This window comes from Typopeltis vanoorti, chromosome 9 (genome assembly GCF_054136105.1).
Source record: "Typopeltis vanoorti isolate ZY-2024b chromosome 9, IOZ_Tvanoo_1.0, whole genome shotgun sequence".
Taxonomy (NCBI): domain Eukaryota; kingdom Metazoa; phylum Arthropoda; class Arachnida; order Uropygi; family Thelyphonidae; genus Typopeltis; species Typopeltis vanoorti.
In genome coordinates, this window is record NC_143557.1 from 116,849,329 (window position 1) to 116,871,310 (window position 21,982).

General features: G+C 35.7%; 1 non-coding gene across 1 annotated transcript; it reads left to right on the forward strand.

Annotated features, from left to right (window-relative positions):
- Positions 1 to 20,870: 20,870 nt before the first annotated feature.
- On the forward strand, positions 20,871 to 20,942 carry TRNAM-CAU (transfer RNA methionine (anticodon CAU)). The gene has a single exon. It is a non-coding gene; the product is annotated as a tRNA-Met (tRNA).
- The last annotated feature ends 1,040 nt before the right edge of the window (positions 20,943 to 21,982 follow it).

Below are 21,982 nucleotides of genomic sequence, written 5' to 3' on the forward strand. Positions count from 1 at the left end.
GAGTTTTCTTAGTCGTCTTATGTATTCTGCTCTAGTTCTTTCTTTGATCTTATTGTGCAGAATTTGTGATGCTTCTAAAATTCCCAAATATTTGTAGCTGTCTTCGAATTTTATTGCCTTGATTATTTCACCATTGAGCAGCTCGATTTCGTTCATATCTTCAAACGTTCCTCTTGTTATTCCAGCAATTGGACATTTGTCTAAGCCAAAATCCATTGATATATCTTGACTGAATATGTGCACAGTGTTAAGCAACGATCCGAGTTCATTCTCTGATTTTGCATACAACTTCAGATCGTCCATGTATAAAAGGTGAGATATCTTTGCACTTTTTTGCGCAGTTTGATAACCATGGGCAGTTTTATTTAAAATTCTAGTTAGGGGGACCAATGACAATATAAACAATAGAGGAGATAATGAGTCTCCTTGAATGATACCCCTTTTTATGTTCACCTCTCCACTTTCTTCTCTATTTAGAACCAACGTTGTTTTCCAGTTTTTCATGCTGGATTGCAAAAATGTTTGCACGTTTTCGCTAATACCGAATCGTTCTGTGCATTTTAATGTGCATTATAATAACACACACACACACACACACATATATATATATATATGGTTCACTCACGAAAGGTCCCAACACCTATAATACACTAGAGCCGTGTGTGGGCAGGAGGAATAGAAGAAAGGAGGAGGAGCCTGTTCACATTTTTCTTGAACAGCTGAGGGTTGTAATCATTGGGGAAGGCAGAGTGGGGAAGACTGTTCCAAAGGACAGAAGTAGGTGGGATAAAGGAGGAAGCAGCGAAATTTGTTTCGGCGAGTTTCAAGATGGACTGTAAAAGGGTGTTGGTTAGCAGTGGCTCTTTTGTTTTAATGATTTTGGAGGAGAGTGGAGGAATAATAGTGACCAATTCAGCAGAGCACTCTTTATGAAAGTATCTATAGAAGACGCACAAGCCAGAAACTGAACGTCTAGGAGAGAGGGATCATTAATTAGGACTGCCCTCTTTTGGATAGAATCGAGTCCAGAGAGGATTTTGGTGGACCACCCCAAAAACGGAAGCAGTGGTCCATGGCTGGGCGGGTTTGGGCTTTGTATAGAATTAGCAGTTGTGAAGTAGTGTCTTGTGCGAAAAAGTGCACCAAGTTTTTGGATGCTCCAGAAGGTATAATTGAAATATGGTTATGCCAGGAAAGATCTGAGGTGTAGGTCAGTCCAAGAAGAGAAATCTGATCGTATTTGTATATATCAGTATTGCTGAAGGTAAAGGGGAGGGATGCGAACCCTTTCTTGCGATAGATCAGAACAGAACTGAGTTTTGGTGTCATTGAAGTTTACAAGGTTGGCCTTGCCCCACTGATTATATAGCTAGGAGATCTGAGTTCAGGTCGCTGGTAGTCGTAGATCTTGAGGATTCTAATACTTTAGCAGTAACAGGTTTGTCGAATGAAAAAAGAGGAATGGAGTGTACTAATGTCAGCAAAAGCTATGGATAGGATTGGAAGTCTGTGAGAGCAGTTCGTTTATATGCAAGAGGAAGAGAGGGGGTGAAAGAACAGAACCCTGGGGGGGTACTCCTGCATTGGTGGGGAAATCTGGGGAGAGTAGGCCATCCACATGACACGTAGTGAGTGACTAGTGAGAAAGTTGGCAATCGTTGCAGAATGAGGAAGGAAGACTATAGGATGACAGTTTGGTAAGTAGGCCCTGTGCAAAAACCCGATCAAATGCCTTTGAAGTGTTGATGGTAACCACATGAGTTTTTCTAACTTTTTCCATGCCTTGAGTCCAGAGGTAGGTGGAGAAAGCTAGAAGAGCGGCAGATTGCGAGGGACGGAATCCATACTGTTGTTCAGTGATCAGTTGGTTTGTCTAGAGGTGGTTCAAGAGTTTGTTGTTGATGACCTTCTCCATAATAATTGAGAAAACAGAGGTGAGAGCAGTTGGACGGTAATTGGTTGGCTAACTTTTATCACCTTTCTTTGGGATGGGCTGGATGGAGACTTGTTCCCATGTTGTCAGGTAGATGCAAGTTGAATAGGATCGAATGAAGAGGCGATACAGGATAGATGTTAGTTTTGGGGGATAATTTTTTAACACAATAGGTGGGAAACCATCAGGACCAGATTCCTTGTTTGTGTTTAGGTTGTTAAGGATTCCTCGGATTTCTTTTTGTCGGAAGACTATTGGCGACATGAAGGAAGCCTTTCTTGGTAGTGTGAAGGAAACTTTGCCAGGTCATCAGTGTAGGAATTGGAAGAGAAGAGTGATGCAAGTAAGTTCGCCTTGTCTTGTGGTGAGGGGGGGGGGAACTACAGTACCATCTGGATCTGATAGCAGAGGAAACCTTGGTGGGCGGAAGTTGCTCCCAATGGCCTTGACAAGTGGGCAAGAAACGAGTTTGCAGCATTTGGCCCTTTCCAAGTCTGACTTGAGCTAGATGATGATTCTTTTACAATGGTTGTGAGCTGCAGAGTGCGCTGCTGGAGTTTTGGTCTTGAGGTATTTGTGGTAATCAGAGATTTTTTCTTTTACAGCATTGGCACACTTTTTAAAGAACCAAGACTTGGATGGTGGCTGAGAATTTGGAGTGGAATAAACGATGATTTTTTTTATTCAGTCTGAGCAGATGTTTGGATCAGAAGAACTGAAGCAGTAAGTCGAACCATGAGAAGAAGAAATAGAAGTCACGGCAGTCCACCGGGTTGGTACCCTTGCAGTGCCAAAGGACACTAAACTGGGAATTGTTAGGTGTAGGTTGTTCTGGTGGGAAGATTGATGATCTAAGATAGATCATTGCTGATGGCGAACATCTCAGCATCCCTGTCTGCTTGATCGGTGAAACTGGAGAAGGGGCCAATATGAGTTGTGGACAATGAAGTCCCCCAAAGAAGGATGACCTCACTATTGGGGTACTTAGACTGCAGAAAGTAAAGCTTTAGAGAGAGAGAAAGTTCAAAAGGGCAGAGTGGTTGACGGAGTTTGGAGAGCGATATAGGGAGCATATGAAAAGGGCAGGTTGATTTGGTAGAGAAATTTTGAGCCAAAGCAGATGAAATAGTGGGGGATTCAAGGATGTGCGGGTCTCTGTTATGGTATGTCGGCGTTCACGAATGCACAAGTGCCACCCTTGTGGTGGAAAGAGCTGTGTAATGTGTAGTTTGGGCAACTGAGGTATACAATGGGTGTTAAAGTTGCCATTTGTGGTTCTGATAGGAACAGTAGTTCTGCTTTAGATGACTGTAGGTGATGGTGCACATCGATTATATTATTTAGGCGACGAATGTTGGTGAAGTGTATGTGGAAACTTTTTTTTTTATTGTTGTTAAGAATTAGTGTTGGTGAGTTCTTTGGTTAGATTTCTGTTGCCTTTTATAATTTTTATTTGGATTTTTTATGTTCTTTTGTGGGTTTTTTATACCGACAAAAACTCGCAGTAAAAATACATTTCTTTCGATCATGATTCATTGTGTTTGATTTTGATCGGTCTCCTGTCCATTCGTGGCTTCGACAGTTCTCCCTGCAACTACAGTATTTGGTGTCCCTCCAATCACGAACTGGCAAAATACGTGGTTGCAGGATTTTTCGCTAGCTGATCGAAAAGCCTCCAGGTTCGTTACTACCTGGGGTTCCGTCCCATGTACTAACCAGCGGTTGGCCTGCAGAACCGTTTTACTGCTGTACCCTCGAGTGAGGAAGGGTCTGGTGCCCTTATAGTAAGATTGGTATGTTTTTGAGGATATCACTCTCACTGGATGTGCGAGGAACAGAAACCGGATCTGTCTCTCTCGCGACCAAACGTGGCTGCAGCCACTTCAGGTCTCTAATAAGCATGGCGGCATTTCAGTAGGTGGTGAAAGACATCTATCATACCATCTAGCGGTTACGTTAGCATTTCCTCCAACTAGTGAAGATATATCATACCAATCATACCAAATCTATCATATCAAATCTACCATACCATACCCTCTGTCTACAGTTAAGTTAACCTCTCCTCCAACTAGTGAAGATGTATGTACCAACTACCTTATCCTTATAAGGACTGGCTTAAAGGGGCGAAGCAAGAATGCTTTTCATCTTCCCCGTTATCTGTAGAGGACAGTGTAGGGATAAGGTGTTATTGAGCTATTAAAGCTCTGATCATGGCAGGAGGGTAACGCAATAGCGGAGCCTCAGTTAGAACTTCATTGGCTACAGTATTGCCATCCATTACCCTCCAAGGGTATTGGATTGAATGAATCAATCACCGCATCTCACGGTCGATTGATTTCAAATTCATGTACCAACTACACGATACAGTTTAGCAACACTACTAAATTGATGTTAAAAAAAAAATATGGTGTATTTCCATAACTTCAAATATAACTTACCATTTTTTAATTATTAAAGTATTTTAAATATATAATTTAAATTGTAATATTTTTTATTATTTTATATGAAAATAAAAAAAAATATTTTAGAAATAAATCACTAATGCTTTTGAACTGACTGATGCTACTTTTTATTTCATTTATGAGCGATTATTGCCCCCTCTGGTAGCTTACCAAACTACGAATACATAAAATAATCCTATTTTTATTTCTACATATCAATGAAAATATATTATATATAAACTCTGTGTTTTTATTGAATACGAAATTTTCATCAGAATTTATAGAATCTCGAGTGATTATTCAAATAATTTTTTTTTTACTTACTCCTGTTCCTGTTTTTTTCAAGACTTTCCCAATTATTTTTGTTTTCTTTTATATAAACTTTCATTTTTTTTTTCTCTCTCTCAAGCTTTATGTATATCATTTTTATACCCCCCCCCAATCCATTCGAATCCTCAGTTCCATCTCTACTTTTATTACCTTCACTTTTTCAGTCAACAGTCGGCATGTCCTGTTACATTTCTTGACTTCTTCCGTCATTCTATTTGTTTCGCATGCTTTCCTATATTCAGAACGTGCGTATTGTAGGGAAAAAAAAAAAAAAAGAATCTGTTGGCCTATTTCTTTAGCTTTCTTGACCTTTTATTCTGTTCCTTAGATGACCACATGCAGTACAATAATCAAAAGATTACCGTGAAAGCTCTTTCTAAATAAAAGCACCTCCGTATATCTTTTTATCACTTAAGTAGAAAAAAAAAATCTTCCGATGCCTGAAGGTGCTATTCCAGGCCACCGAAGAAGTCTTATCATGTGTGTGTGCGTGTGTGTGGCTTCAAAATAAACTCTTTTGTTCACACTTGGAAGATCAATAAATAGATACAAATTTAGCATCTTCAGACTATTGGGATCGAGGCTATACTGCTATATCTGTACCTTTCAGAATAACTCAATAGGGGGCCAGTGTCGATAACCAGGATGTGACGGAGGGTAGATCTTAGCATATTCAATAAATACGATTAAATATAAGAATTCAAAGTTTTTTTTTTTTATTTATTTATTAAATAATTTAGAATACTGATTGGCCATTCACGGGTAGGAAATAATTATGAATTTAATTCTAAGAAATCTAAAGGAATTTTGCTTGTCACCAGGCAGCTGTGTTGACAAAATCAGTAGCGTCGAGAGGAGTGTCACTCACTAGCTCCGCTTCTCCAGAGAGAGATGCCATGCGAACCGATCGTGCGGTGAAATATTTGAATGGGAGGTCGTGTATTGAAAAGCCGTCAAGTCAAAGATAACCTTTACGCAAACGACATATGACTTGATTCAAGACTCGTCCATCAGGAAATACAAGTTCTGTTTACAGCAGGTGGAACATTAAAAGACCCCCTGGAGCTCCAGTATTTATTACTTAAACATACATTCCAAATTGAGATTCATATGGCGTATTCTTCCCCACTCCCAACTTCTCTCTCTCTCTCTCTCTGTATCTATCTATCTATCTTTTTCCTCCTCCTCCCCACAAAATATATATAAGAAGTATTTTTTATACAATACGTTTAGTTCGACGTTGTTTACGATTACGAAGGAGATTATAGAAAAAATAAACTTATTACGATTTTATGAACGAGATTCCTATGGATTTAAGACATAAATATTCCTCTTATGAGGTGTAGAGGAAACATCACAGAACTACGACCCCCCCCTACATGGTAAGTGAACGATAAAATATTTTCCCGAGGCAATTACTAATCAGTGTGTGTGTGTGTGCGTACCTTCCTGACTATTTTCGTGGAATCTTTGTTAGGATACGCTAAGCAGCTGTTTAATTTAGTTCTGTCACGCGAGTTGAACAACATCAAATAACCGGCCTTTTGTTATATTGGTAATTAGGACAAAGATGTAATCTAAAGTCCGAAATTCATTCACTTCTATATGAGGTTTAGTCGTTCCAAATGTGTGTGTGTGTGTGTGTGTGTGTGTGCGCGCGCTCGTTCGCGTGCATGTCTATTTATCTGCCTATCAATAATATACATTCGTTTTCTCTTGTTTACCAATAAATCTCTATCTTCAAATATTCAACAATCGAAATTTAATAGTGGCTATTCTATCTAATGGTGGCTATTCCATCTATTAACCTCACTCCTTATTTATTTTTTATTTTTGACTCAAGTATAAATCTCAGATTTTGAAGCAACGTCAATATTTTGTTTATTTTTCGATGCATTTCTTCCACGAGACGTTTTTGTGTCAACGGTTATTGAGGACAGCGACAGCTAGAGGTGGCTACCGTAATTACAGGAACGCCATGTCACAGAAAATGCGATCATTTTTCCCACTTCTTACCAATTACTATAACTTTATAGGTTAATTGGCATTCCAAAAGCAATGGATTTGTTAACTTCGAATCCATAAAATACGAAACCCGAAATAATAAAATATCTCTTTATGAAGATACCTTCTTTATTAAAGAAAGAATGATAAAGTAATTTTTTAAATACATATATATCGGTATTAATAGGGAGAAGGGAAAAAGACTAGCCAACACTTACCTTTCGTTTTTTCAATTAACTATTCCATTTCAAAATGTTTTATTTTATCCACCCACAAGAGAGAAAGGGACTGACTTGAAAAAAAAAAAAAAAAAAATCACTCATTTTCAAATCCTATTGCGAGGGGTCTCGTTACACTTCGTTCTGTTGAGAGCCAGCTGATCACCGAGACAGTTCGACCTAACAGTACACCGGTGGAACTGTGCTGCCCTCTATCGGTACCCCCGCGTGTTCGCCCACTTCGGCATACGACAAGTCCCACCGTCTACTTGGGCTGAAAAAAAAAAAAAAAAAAGCGCGCGCCGTCGTCCGCTTCGAGACGTTGCCGCCTTCTAAAACGGGAACGCTACACAAGACGCACCCACATCACGCATGTGAAGTAACTTCAAATCGCTGCACCGACTCGCGAACTTCTTTGGCGGCCCTGGAGGCAAGTTAGGCCTAACACGATCTGACCTGTGTCGCATTACCATTAGTTCCGGACAGTAGCTAGGATATCGGAGGTAATTGCTAAATGTCTCGCTGGGAGTCGCTGTCAACCGGTTTATATTGTGCATCTCGACAGATGAGACTTGAAGTTTAGTGCTTGACAAGACCTGACAGAGATCGGTAGTTTCCTGATTTCGGAATCCGTTTGGTTTTGAAAATCCCTCTGATAAATTGCTGTCTGTCTGTCTCTCTCTCTCATTTTTTCTTTCTTTTTTCAGTTTGTTTCCCCTCCCCCTCTGTTGACAGTTTTCTTATATTCTTTCATTATCTTTTACATTATCCCTTACTTCTTCATTTCTCTCTCTCTCTCTCTCTCTCTCTCTCTCTCTCATACTTTATCATTCGTTTTCTCTCATACTCTCGGTATAATTCTCTCACACACACACACACACACATACATTCTCTATAATTCTTTCTCACATTATCTCTATCTGTCTTTCTTTGTTTTTTCTCTGTTTCTTTTCTCTCTTTCTTTCTTTCTTTCTTCGTATGCAAGTGGTTGAATGTGCTCTCACACTCAGATGTGCCCCCGGATCTCCTCTAGCAACAGGGGTGGGTTTAAAAATCAATTATTATGCACGCTAACACTGTTCTCCTGTCTGACAACTCTACTGGTAACATACCACCTGCATCAGTAGCCTGTTTGCGGCTCTTATCTGAACCAGGGGATCACATCCATTAGCTTCCCCGAACAAACCGAATGAATTATAAACCCCTCTCATCCATTTCATTAAGAGTACAGATATCAAAAGAGGTAGTCAAATAGGCCACTTCAACCAAATCGTGTCGACATATCATAATAATAACAACAACGACTTCGATTTAAAAAAAAAAAAAAAAAAATGCCAGTTTTCCCATAAGAGAATGTATTACAGATTGCCGACAAAGATGTCCTTTTTTTTTCTATAAACAACTCATCTAAGATGTAAAAACTGCCTGAGGGGATGCATAAACATCTTGCGAATATATAAGTACGACCTCATGGCTTCATATACAAGGAAGGTTAAGCAATGATCCAATCGAAGCACGATGGCTTATGCATTTTTTTTTTTATTGTGCTTTATTAAAAGATCATGACAATAGGATATAAAATTATTGATAAAACCAATAAGTATTTCCTTTTTCGTTTCTTCTACACGCTTATTTCAGTACAACCTCCTAAATAAGTCTTAACTTCGCAGCATCCGTTTTCCTTGTTACAATTTATCTCGGTAAAGACGTATAAACCACGATGTCATGTTCGAAAAGACCTACTTCTTTAGAATGGATGGAAGCAGCTTTATCTGTTTCATGCATCAACACACCCAGATAGGTCTTATTACGCTTTCAATGACACCTTGCCGAGCTAGGAGTCTTGTACGTCCACTTGTACAGGAAAGAATGACATGAAAGCGATTGTTAAGGTGGTGTGATTGATACCTCCCGGTACAACCCCTTAATATGTATTAAAACCTTCAGCACCAGGTTGCTCTGTAGTCGGCTGGGAAAACTAAGCAGGAAGGTCATAACTCTATGAAAAAAGGTCTAATGGCCTATTAGATTTTTATATTAGTAAAGGATATCGTTTGTCAAGTATAGACGTGAGTTAAAAATACCTTCCTCTCTCTTTTTCTCCAAAACTATCTCATAATTTCTGTCGTTCCAACGATGCTTAATACTGTGATCAATCATATTTTATCAGCGAGATTTTGAAAGCTTCGTAAATGGTTATTACAAAATCAAATTGCTTGCCTTTAGTGGAAGATTAAAATGACCAAAACACAATCTCATCTTCCTTGACGTCCCATTGACCTCTTAAAACCAAATAGTTTGACTTCTTTATCCCAATTTCCCTTCAGCTCAATGGCCTATCACGGCCAAGTAACTCGACATCTTTAAAAGCGATTAAATGCTGTAATAGGGTTGTTAATTCTATCTGCGTCGTGTATCATATGACTGTCAATTTCATGTGTTTTCTTTTGGTCGGTTTGCCTAATTTGCGGGGTGAAAGTGAAAATATTTCCACTTGTGTATGATACCGACTAACTTCACCTTCACTTGAAAAGTCGTCCTAAATGGAATTGGAACTCAACCTTTTCAACCAAAGGGCGAAAATCATGATAGATATAAGTTAAATTCTTATATATATATATATATATATATATATATATATATATATATATATATATATATATATATATATATATATATATATATATATATATATATATATATATATATATATATATATATATATATATATATATATATATATATATATATATACACACACACACACACACACACACACACACACACTCGTATATAAACCTTTGATAATAATAGGGAAGTTGACCCTATCTGTAGAATCTGCCTCGTCCTCTAATGCGTGTGTTCTTTGGCTGGTTTGACTATTCTGAATGTGGATAACCCGAATTTTCGGCAGTAAACTCCTTTCACCTCAGTATACGACACCAGCTAACTTACTATCAGTCGAGGAGTCCTTATAAATGCTTCTAGCGTCCAAGACTAGATTCGAATCCAGAGTTTTCACCCAAAGAGCATCGATGTTACCGAAGTGTAATAATATTTGCAATTTTTTTTTTAATATTAAAAACTGAATGGTATTCATATTCAATTTACCCTGTGGTTGTATTAATGGATCAAGTTTAAGCACAAGAACAGACCAAGTGACATTTCATACACATACTTTCAATGAGTTCAATGCTGTGCATAAGGCCATATATATAATTATGATCTTTATCCACAATACTCTTCTAATGCCTTTTCATCCCCGAGTAAGAGGGTGTCATTCATTTAATCTTGACTTTTTTTTTGGAAATCCGTAGATAACTGATCCTACTTCTCATCATCACCGAAGTTGAGTACATTTCTAGGCGTGCTAGATAAGAGGTGATCGTTTCTAATCTTCAATGGCATTGATTGGTATTCATATGTGTGTTCTACGGGAAACAAGTTGCTACATTAAAAACTAGAGTTTCCATGGGGGGGGGCGAAAAAGGCGTAAAAATTACGTAAATAGAATTGGCTAAAAAAAAAAAAAATGTCTTCCATAAATTACCACGAAGATACGCAGGTGTGATTAAACATTAAATCTACAATTGTATATACAATTCAGATTGATTTAATGTTTGGCACTGTTATTATAAAATAAGTAAATCTATATATATATATCTTTTACGTTAATATATATCAAGCCAATGAAGGTTTGATATATATAATTATCAGTGACTGATATATAATTATCAGTAATCAGCTATAAGATTTATAACAATTGCAGTAATGTAAATTAAGGATGTAGCTGTTGAATTTTTGACAAACGCTACATACATTTTATAACCATAATAACGTATACGCATATATAGATAGCATAATTCCTGTAGGACTTCCAAGCAGTGGCGGCTCGTGGCTTAAAATCGTGGGAGTGCTGCAACTTTCGAAATATATACACGCTGTAAATACAGTGCATATGTGTTTGGATAAAATATCAAAATTATGGTAAAAATTAAAAAAAAAAATTAAACATGAAAAAATATTGTTTATTATCGATAAAATTATACAGTTTAGTGTAATTCAAAATTACTTAAAAATAAAATCCATTCCTTCAATTGTAATTAAAGGAATGGATTTACAATTTTTGGACATTACAATTAAATCCTTCAATTGTAATGTCCAAATATGTTAAGAGACGGAGTAAACACGATAAGCACTACAAACACTCTACTATTGACGCAACCTGCATATAAACAACAGCGAAACTGCGCGACGGACAGTGCCGCATTACGCTAATAGCTCGTATCTCACTATGACGTGCATATGTTTGCGCGAGTAACAATATGACACTGTGGTAAACACAGTGCTGCTAGCGTCCTTCGCCCTCCTAAGTGCTACAAGATGGATTTTTATTATTTTTTATACAAAATAAGAGAATTGTATAGGATTGTTGATGATAAAATTAAATATTACAAGCAAATATAAATAAATTAATAAATATATTTATATATCGAAAAATTGGGGGTGCTGCAGTTCCATAGTGCCTATGCACGAGCCTCCACTGCTTCCAAGGTTACTCAATGCTACAAAATATTTTATGTTCTTTTGAATACCTAACTAACTAAACATTTCATGTGTGTGTGTGTGTGTGTGAAACGTTTATAATATCGTCGTGGTAACGGTAAAGAGTGTCTAGACTATTTATGGCATTGCTGACCTATATCTGGGATAGTAAAAGACCAGTAGTACAGGGAGAGAAAGAGAGACCGAATAAGAGAGAGTGACAATAGATCGATCGCTTGAAAAATAACAATGAAATACTTAAGGAAAAAAAAGTTCTACAAATTACCCTAGTAATGACACCACGGGGATTCTAGGGGATCGGAAAAACCCTAACACAGAACCGAGTACAATATACTACACACACACACACACACACACACATACACAAACGTAGTTTAAAAACATCAAGGGGGTCATAACTACAAACAAAATAAAAGAATTTGATAAACACCGGTACGTTATTAGGCTTAAGGGTTAGGCTTAACAGTTCCTAGAAATTTAACTTTGTACGCATGCGCCAGTTACAACATGGTGGCCTGTTGTGTTCTCATTAAGGTCTTTTTCATTTTTATTTTTTATAAGTGCAACTAATCTATTTATTTGAGATAATACTCTAAAATATGAATAACGTTTTGAAATGAGTGTGTGCCAACTCCAAATTTATTTGTGCTGTAGAATGTTTTCTTTTATAAGGTAAATGGGAAAGTAGCGACCAACTTGGTACAGTAAATGTTTGAAGCAATCAGGTCATAGGAGTACCAGGCAGTTTAAAGCAAGTTCAAAAGGGCTTCCTCTATAAAAACAAAGACTTCAGTTTCCAGGCAAGATATTATCAAACAAGAAGGCCCTGACGTCATCTTGTTTCTCTGTCATTTTGTTGGTTAAGTAATCAGACTATTTTGACGTTTATTATTATCTTTTAAAACGAAGTGCATTTTCCTTTTTCAACCCCCTTACAGATTACGTAATTTGCGTAAAGCGTGGGCGATTGCCCCCAAAATTTCGTAATCTACACAAGTCTCATACTTCATTCTATTTAATTATGGCATTGAGCAACAGTACTTTCATCTAGAGAATGATTAGTGTTTTGGGTTAAAAAGCATAGGAAATGTCTCTATATGTTACCTGGGAGTATTTTTTGTTGAATTCGGTTGCTAATTTTCGAGTAATTCGAATAAAAAAAAAACCTCAAAAAGCTATTTCAGGATGTTAACAAACCAGTGCTTTTGTGCTGCCATCTATCGACAAATAAGAGATTTATCTCGAAACAAGTAAAACTCGCTACCGTAATAGATTAAGTTGTCCATCCTAAAGCAGCAGGGTCCCCCAATCGAATCAACTATAGAGTAACAATTCCCGCGTGGCATTAATTACGAATAATTATTAGAGATCCTTCAGGGTAGGACACGACTATTAGGAAGGCCATTTAGTCTTCTATCAAGTTCGCAACATTTTTTTTTTTTTTCGTCAATACATCGCTAGAGGAGTTTAGCCTCAGAAATAATAACCACAAACACATCTAATTCTTGAGAATAATAAAAGAGTGCCATCAGGAAATAAAGTGCCAACACCTACAAGGAATACTTATGTATAATTACAGCAACGAAATTGGCCTTGTGGCAAATCTGAAACGGATCTGGTTCAGAAGGAGAAACGTGGTTGGTTGGGTGACATTTCGAGATACTGACAGGTTTTACTCGACGAAAATAAATAAATAAATAACATATTGAAGAGAGCGACCCAAAACTTTTGGCAGAATAGCGTAAGTATATTTAATCAGAATACTAATGCATTCTGCGCCACCTCGCGGTCATTATTAGCATTCATCTCACGAAAATGTTCATTTCATTACCACAGCTCACGAGGATGTCACGTTTCACGTGCGCATGACGCAACAATTTAGAAAAAAAGTATAAATCAATAATACTACCACCATTGTTGTCTTGCTTTTAATTGTTGTTGCCTCAGTAGAATGTGCGTATAATTTAACAGTGGTTGCGATTTCAAACTGCAAACGACAAACAACGTATTATAAAAGTCCAATGAACTGTTAATGAAAACAAGACCCGGATGTAATCAGCTTAATCGACAAAATAACATTGCCTCATCCTTATCGTGGAATTCCATCACTAAATCCATTGATATTATCGGGCCATTATTTGCTTTTTTTTCTCTCTCTCAGCCTGACAGTGTGACAAAAAGGTCTCCACCCTCGACACCTCATTTGTAAGAGTACCTGTATCGATTCTGTCCCCCCCCCTTATTTTTTTTATATCCGTTCATGAATCACCTGAAAATTTCAGTAGCAATCACTTATGGTTGGTCCAAAATCCGGTTCTGTTAGATTGGGATCTACTTCATTTCGATCTCATTAATTATGAACAACGTTTTTCGCGAGGTATAAATTACTCTATTTCTCTCTCTTTATATATATATATATATATATATATGATTTCTAGTCGCTGACTACAGGAATTGTTTTCCTATCTATTTTATTATTATTATTATTTTTTTTTTTCTTTTCAGAAACATCTGAAGAGTGTCGATCTCTGGGTTTTTCTAACACGAATTTCTAACCCGCATCTCAATAATAAATAAATAAACAAAATAAAACTAAGAATTTACATTATTTCATACGACAGCAGAAATGTTAGGGTTTAGGATCATAAGATGGCGACATTTTTTTTTTTGAGACTTTATTATTATGTATTTTTTGAGAGAGGGAAATTCATTATATGTAAGAGTTTTCGCAAACGTTGAGCTGATCTAGACATTATGAAAATAACTTAACTTAATTTATGAGAAATCCAATCACAAGATATTACATCCCCTAATCCTCCACTTTCTCAATGATGAATTCGACAAACATCCTAACTGCAGAGCAAGAAGAAAAAAAAAAATATATATATATATATAATCGGCTTTCTCACTGTTTACTATGTATTTTCTATTTCTTTCTAAAGACAAAATTTCTAGAAAATAGTTTTTGTTAAGTTCTTATATGCAATGTGGTCAAAAATCACAAATTATTAATAAAAAAATTACAATACTTTTTTGAAAATCGTAATACTAAAATAACGCAACTTTTATGTTATTAATAACAACTGATATCTATCTATAGGTTCTGGAGAAGTACTAACGTGAGTGGTAAACATTGAGAAATCTGTGGATAGAAGCGAAGCTCACTTTGCACGAAAACTGTGTGCAAAGTTTTATTTATATATTTCTTTGAAGTAATGTCTCGTTGCTCCTGAGGAAGAGTTATGTATGATACATGTGATGCTCCTAGTTATATCAGGCAGTTTCACACAAGCGGATTTTGTGCTATCCTAAAGTTATCTTCATGGTATTTGAGGTTCTATAAGTAGTGAGTGCTCCTAGCAAAGCTATATGTGTATGCTTTTAAGAGCTAAACATATTCTTTTTTGGCTTTTTTTATAAGATTTCCGACTGCTCAATAGAACATAACATGTTCGAGTCTGTTTTGTAGGATATCTAAGCATTTAAAATTATTCAGTCTATAATTATCATCTATATGCTATCTATCGATTTAAATGCTCTCTCTCTCTCTCTCTCTCTCTCTCTCATATTATACATTTGTCTTAAACAATTTCTCTGCTTATTCAAATCAGGTCCATTTGTTTCCCACTTTATGTGTGGAATTTCGGTTATATGTAACGCAACTATTCCCCCCAAGGATGTATGGCGTTCATTCACCCTCCAACTGTTTTACAAAGGCTTTATTTATTTTATGTATGCATGTAAACGACCTGTTTTAACACCCAGTGTTGAAAGTTTCCTAATTGTCTCCCCCTTGTTTCATAGAACATTCTTTTCCCTCTCCAATCGGAGATCTCTTGAACGATTAGCAAAATCGGCAATCTGTTTTCGAATCGGTCGAACTGTACGCTGCAGGCGATGGGAAGTTGGTTTATCGGTAATTGAAATCAAACGATGCGTTCAGGTAAGAATGCATTGACATCTCCATTGAGTTGAAAGTGGGAAAAAGAGATTTGTTTTTCCTGCTTCCTCATTATACAAAAGTTGTTTATGAATATGTCGAAAAATTTTTTTTTTTTCGACAAGGTGGATTTATTTTCCCTTATCAGAATGGTTGTCGTGGTGAGGTTTCCATTTGCCAGGATGGAAGGGAATTCATCCATCTTTAAAATGGTAATATAATAGTCGTAAAACTCTTGCATTTGCTATTTTATTTAATTTCTGTGCTTTGGTTACTGTCCGGTTGACGTCACTGCATAAACTAAGGCACTACCAATTGTAGTTTACTGGAGAAAACAAAATCAGTCTCAAAACTTTATGATCATATCTCGCATTATAATTGAGACAAGTTTTCAGTATGAAACCAACTTTCTCATATATGAACAGATACTACAATCCCATGTTAGCCAGTGCATTGAGATTTCTACATTAATCTTTATATGCAACTAGTCGAAAGAAGCAACATCTACCTCATTAAATCGGTTATGAAGAATTATTTAATTCTTTTATAATTCTTTAGGATAAATAATGATTTTTGTTTTGATTCGAATATTCTAATTTTTTTATATCTTTATTAAAAATAAAGTTGATCGTATTGTTTTCATTGTTCATTTGTATTCATTTGGGTGTTTGGATTTTTAGGGGGAGACGTGTATATTACGATTACACTAAAGGGAGATGTGATGGCAAAAATTTAGGGAACCCCCTGCTTTCTAATGTGAATTTTTATTGATCTAGTTTTATTAACCTGATCTAGGGTTGAAATGACTAACCTGGAGTGTAGTATCTGTTCAGGAAATTTCTATTTCGTTAGCCAACAACAAATCTTGAAAAGTTTTCTTATAGCAAATTTTATTATTAATTTTTTAGGTGTTTTCTGATTATAACATTTTTAATTAAAAAACGAAGATAATTGAAAAGTTAGAAAGATATTTTGCATTCTTTATTTTTTTTTCAAACTTTTTATTATTTAAATTTTATATTATCTCTATTTAATCGAACAGTAATTTTGTTATTTGTTTAAAGCACCACCCAAGTGTGGTGATGACGTATGCTTACAACAAATGAACATACTTTGTATGGCCTGGCACGCTATTCAGTTTCGGTAGGCTGATGAAAGTAATCATATTGTTGGCTACATTATTACGCAACAAGTTATTCGATTGTTATCGAAACTTGGAAAAACCATAAATCTCTTTGATTTTCCGTGGTTTTGAATTGCAGTTATCAAAAGGGGTTTTTGAATTAACTTATAAATGAATGAAATGAAAATTTATGATAGGAGGTCAAAGCACCCGGATGAAAAACCAGTATGTTGCCCTTTTTTTGAAAAATTGGTTCCAAATCCTCTTTTTGGTGTAGCGTAGACTAAGTGTAAAGAAAAAAAAAAGAAAAATAATACGCACGAATTTGGGTTACATAACTGAACTAGTAGCTAATATTGATGGAATCAGCAATTACCAATCTTTAATCTACACACTTATTCCCCCACCCCTAATAATCGATTAATTTCTTATGACAGACAGTAAATATGTCAAAATTTGCCTTCGTTATATGCAGGTTTCTCTCTCTTTCTCTCTCTCTCTTATCTATCGAGCTGCTATCAGTCTATCTATCTATCTATTTATTTAACAAAAACACTTGAATTTGCTTCTGATTACAAAATAAACAATAAAAATCACATTAAAAAACTATTGTTAAAAACAAGAACAATATATTAAGGTTTAATACTATAGTTTGTAACTGTCACTGGTTTGGAGTCTAGTCTTTTTTTTTTTTTTTTCTCAGAAATAAAATCTGAAATTTCCAAGGGATAGGGGATCCTTTCCTGTACTTAAGGGTATTTAAATATATTGTTTTTCATTAAAATTGTTTACTTATCACAGGCCCGTGTGACCGAATGGACAGTCTTCTTTGCGACCACTACCAACATCGAATTCTACTGTACAAAAAAAAAAAAAAAAAAAAAAAAAAGATGGGCGCGCTGCCATAATAGCATTACAGATCAAAAAGAGCTTGATTTGTAATACCATTAACTTCCAAAAGAAAATAAAATTAAATAAATAACAATTCAGCGCATGTATACAAATGATGGTTTACAATGATGGTTGTTCTTGTTTGAAATTACCGTTAAAGCTACGAGGCCAGTGTAGTATGGCTATTAATGAGTGATCGGTTTGCCTGTTTTAAGAGATTTAAAAACCTTTCGCTCCCACACGTGACCAGTTAATTGATCTTCAGCTGAAAGGTCTTTGACATTCCACACGGAACTAAAATCCAGTCAACTGCCATCATTGATACCGACTCAGTTATAATGTCGAGAGGTATTTAGGAGGCTATTTCCCAAAGAGAGTTTCCATAGTTCAGTCAATTTCTACGATGCCCTTTGATTGGAAAGGCATGGGTTCGAATCCCGTAGACGACGTGAAAAACCTCTATCATGGCTTTCCATCTCCAGGTGAGTTAGGCAATCTCATACGGAGGTGGAGGGATTTTTCTATCGGAAAGGAGTTTTTCATACCGCAAAACAAACAAACCGGCCAAAAAACACACGCAATATGCAGACCTAGGAAACTACGGGAAAAAGAATTAATTGCCCTATTCCGTTTGGATCTGGTTTCAAAAACCTGCATGTAAATACGCTTAAACAGGATATAAGCAAACAAACAAACAAAATTTCAAAACTAGAGACCTTTGAGGCAATGATACTTATTTAAATTCGGCTGATAGAATAATAATAATAATATGGCTTTTATATAATGCTTTATTCTTTTTCTAGTAGACCCTGGATTGGGAGATCGAGCATATTGAATAAAACCTGACTTACCTGACTCAATGAATTATGCTGTGATTAACCCTTTATTTTTACTAAGAGTAAAAGCACATATCTACCCATCTGTATAAAGGAAAAAATATTTGGAAGTTTCTCTGATGTATGGAATGGAAAACTCTAAATATGGCATCTTGTGAAAAACTTTGTGTGTGAGGAGAATGACCTACAAGGGCAAGAAATGTTATAGACAGGTGTTTCGATTAGTTTATTTGTAGGATTGCTTACAGAATTCACTACTAGTGTCTAAGCGGGACTAGTAGTGGATTCTTTTTGTGATTTTTGTTATTTCATCGTGCCAGATTTGTACTTCACCTGGAAATTTATTTTGTACAGATCTGTCGTTATACACTAGAAAATATTAGGATGACATAAGCTATCAAGAGTCCGACCAATCCGATGTTATACATAATGATATATCTTGTGACACACAACGCTTTTATTAAATAAAAAAAAAAATACTATTATTATTTTTAATTAGAGAGGGATAAGTATGAAAACTCTGAGTCATTCAACTTAGCTTAAATAAGAGTGACTTCCCCAAATTTTCACAGTTTCAGGATGTCTCTATTCAGTAACCATGGGTTCAAATCCCACTGATGGTATGGATGTGATGTTTGCAAATGTTGTCAGGTGACAGTTGATTTTCGACACCCATTTGTAGACCGCTGCCACCCGAAAGGAAGCGCGGAGTGCTTTGAAACCTTCATATTTGGTCTCTAAAGCAAGGTTGTCAGATTATCTAACTCTTAGCCCACCCATACTAACGTTTTCGTGGATGGGAGCAACATAAGGATAATAAAAGTGGATAAACTTAAACTTAAGACATATGATGCAACATCAAATAATCACATAACTTGCAGAAAAATCCTGAAATTGGGGTTACTTTTAATGTAATTGGATAATTCTTATGAACTTTTGTTCTTGTTATAATCGTTGTCCACAAATCCTATTTAATATCCATTAGATTAGTATTTAATTCCTCCCAAGAATAAGATGTAGGATCGCTATTGTTATAATGTTTGCTAAAGGACAAACGTTTGTGTGTGTGTGTGTGTGTGTGTGTGTGTGTGTGTGTGTGTGTGTGTGTGTGTGTGTGTGTGTGTGTGTGTGTGTGTGTGTGTTTATAAAAAATCTACTGCTAGTTTAAGTGTTAAGGGGAAATTTCTACCGAGGGGTTTTCCACAAAGGTACACAATGGAACTGAAGAATTGTCCTATTTTTGTCGTATGGCAAAGATAGATAGAGAAATACAAAGATAGACAGAATCAGTAGGTGAAACTCGTCACGATTCACTGCAATTTACTGTAGAACGTGATCTCCTTAACCCCCAACAATTGTAGCCACCACAAATCGCTTAACATGGCTGATAAATGTTTGCTAATTAAAACAACTTTCATTTTCAAAGGAAAAAGTCACGATTTGTGTTTACAACAAAAACCCAACGTCCCATTTTTCACTGATAATTAGCTTAGATGTAATCTTAGAACTCTAAAGAACCTGTAATATTCAGAAAACAAAAGCCACTCACTTTGCCAAGATGGCGAGATCTCCTCGTGGTGGTGTATGAAAGCTATCACTATAAAATGATAGCTCCCCTGATTCCCCCCCCCCCCTTAGACCTGACCAAGTTGAAGAAAAGTGAAAACGACCTAATTTTCCACTGGCTAAACAGGCTTTAATAATCTACACAGAATTTTACAAGCAACAACAACCCCCCAAATATCGCATTATAAATTTAGCTATACTGTTTAATTATACCTTATAAACAGGATGTAGGTCATGAATTTTGTCCCTTATCGCTAACCTTGGAATAACGAAGGTTATACAATGTTTTATCCACTAAATCAGAAACAAAGGCGTAAAAAAAAAAATACATTCCATTAATGTTTATCATTTTTAACCTCCTAGGACAAACGGTTTATAAAATCTACTATGGAGAGTAGAATCACAAATGAAACAACTATTCAAAACAAAAATCAAAACTTTTAACTTAAAATATTAAAAATAAAGTTGTAAATGTAGTAATAACATAGCATTATGAATTAAAGTTGTCTTTTAATAAAGAATATATATAAAAACGCGCTCTCCAACCTACGCGATGTGCTCTATTATAGGTGGATCCCTACCACACCCTTTTCTTAACAAGATAAAGCCATGTAAAGATCGGTGTCACGTCAGTGTGACACGCCTTTTATTGTAGTACCATCAGAGCTCAACTCACGTGCAAATCATTTTTAACGTTGCGTGGTGACGTTAATTGTAGAGAAGGCGGGTTGGTTGGTTTACGGGTTAGTGAGAAAGTTATGAATCGCGAAATACAGTATATTTATATTTATAAAGTGCAGCTTAGAAAGAATAATTCAGAATCAGGTGATTTACGTATAAAAAATACAGTTATTATTATTTTTGATTCGCACAGATCTAGAAATCTTTTTCATAGATACAATTACTTTTATAAATAAAAATTCATTTTCGGTTGAATTATATACATAATAGTAATACAAAATCGAATGATAATCAATATATATTGACTTCATAAGGAAATTAAGAGAAATTTGAAAACTTAGAGCAGAGTGGCGCAGTGGAAGCGTGCTGGGCCCATAACCCAGAGGTCCGTGGATCGAAACCACGCTCTGCTAAGAATTTTTTTTCCTTCCCTCTTTTTTTTATACCTCGCTTCTCTAAAGTCCACGTTTTGAAAAGTAATGATTTTATGATATATGGTATACCCTCTACAATTTTTTTTTTCACAATCAAAAAATGGTTTAAGAAAGTTGCTGTATACAGAATTGTATATGCCTCATAAGAATTATAGCATAATGAATAACAATAAAATTCTTATGTAGTACAATAAATAACAAAATTTCTATATAGCATAGTAAATAACATTAAAAATCACGAACAACTGACAACTACGTTATATTTGAAATAACGCTAAATGTTAATTCTGCCTAAGGTAACTAGCGCCGCGGCGAAAATTTGAACTAATTGATCAGCTGTCCTGTCAAACACCACGGTTTTTAGATACATACGGATTTTAACTGTCAAAATATTCTGTTAGTTAACTTATTTATTGTGGTACTAAACTGGTGTTTAATTTAGTGTCAGGTAATGTTATGCACAAATTAATTTTTATTATATTATTATGTTGAATTTGTGTTTTTACTTGCAGATAAATTTGTGATAATAATCCTCCTAATGTGAGTTCAAGAAAAAGAAAAATAATCGATAAAAATAGTATGCATTGCGACCGATGACGCGCCTTCTATGATTGCGAAAAATAAGAAGTTAATTAAATTATTCTCCACTCATATTCCAAGTGGATTTATTTCATTTCTAAGCATTTTGGCATCAAGAAGCTTTAGTTGCAAATTCTTTGGGATTATTACCACAACTAAAAAGAGCGATGGATGTTGTGGTGCCAATGATCAATTTCAGGCGTTGAATCAGACTTTTTGACACATTTTTAGAGGAACTAGGTGGTCAACATAAAGATTTAGTGACATTTACGTCTGTATGATGGTTATCAAGAGGAAAAGCATTAAAACGTCTTTTTTTCAGTGCTTAAAAGAAGTAACAGTTTTCTTAACTACTAAAAATTATAACGTAAATCATGTGGAACTTCTCAGCAATCCCGAATGGATACAACATTTTTGTTTCTTGCTTGATATGAAAGAAG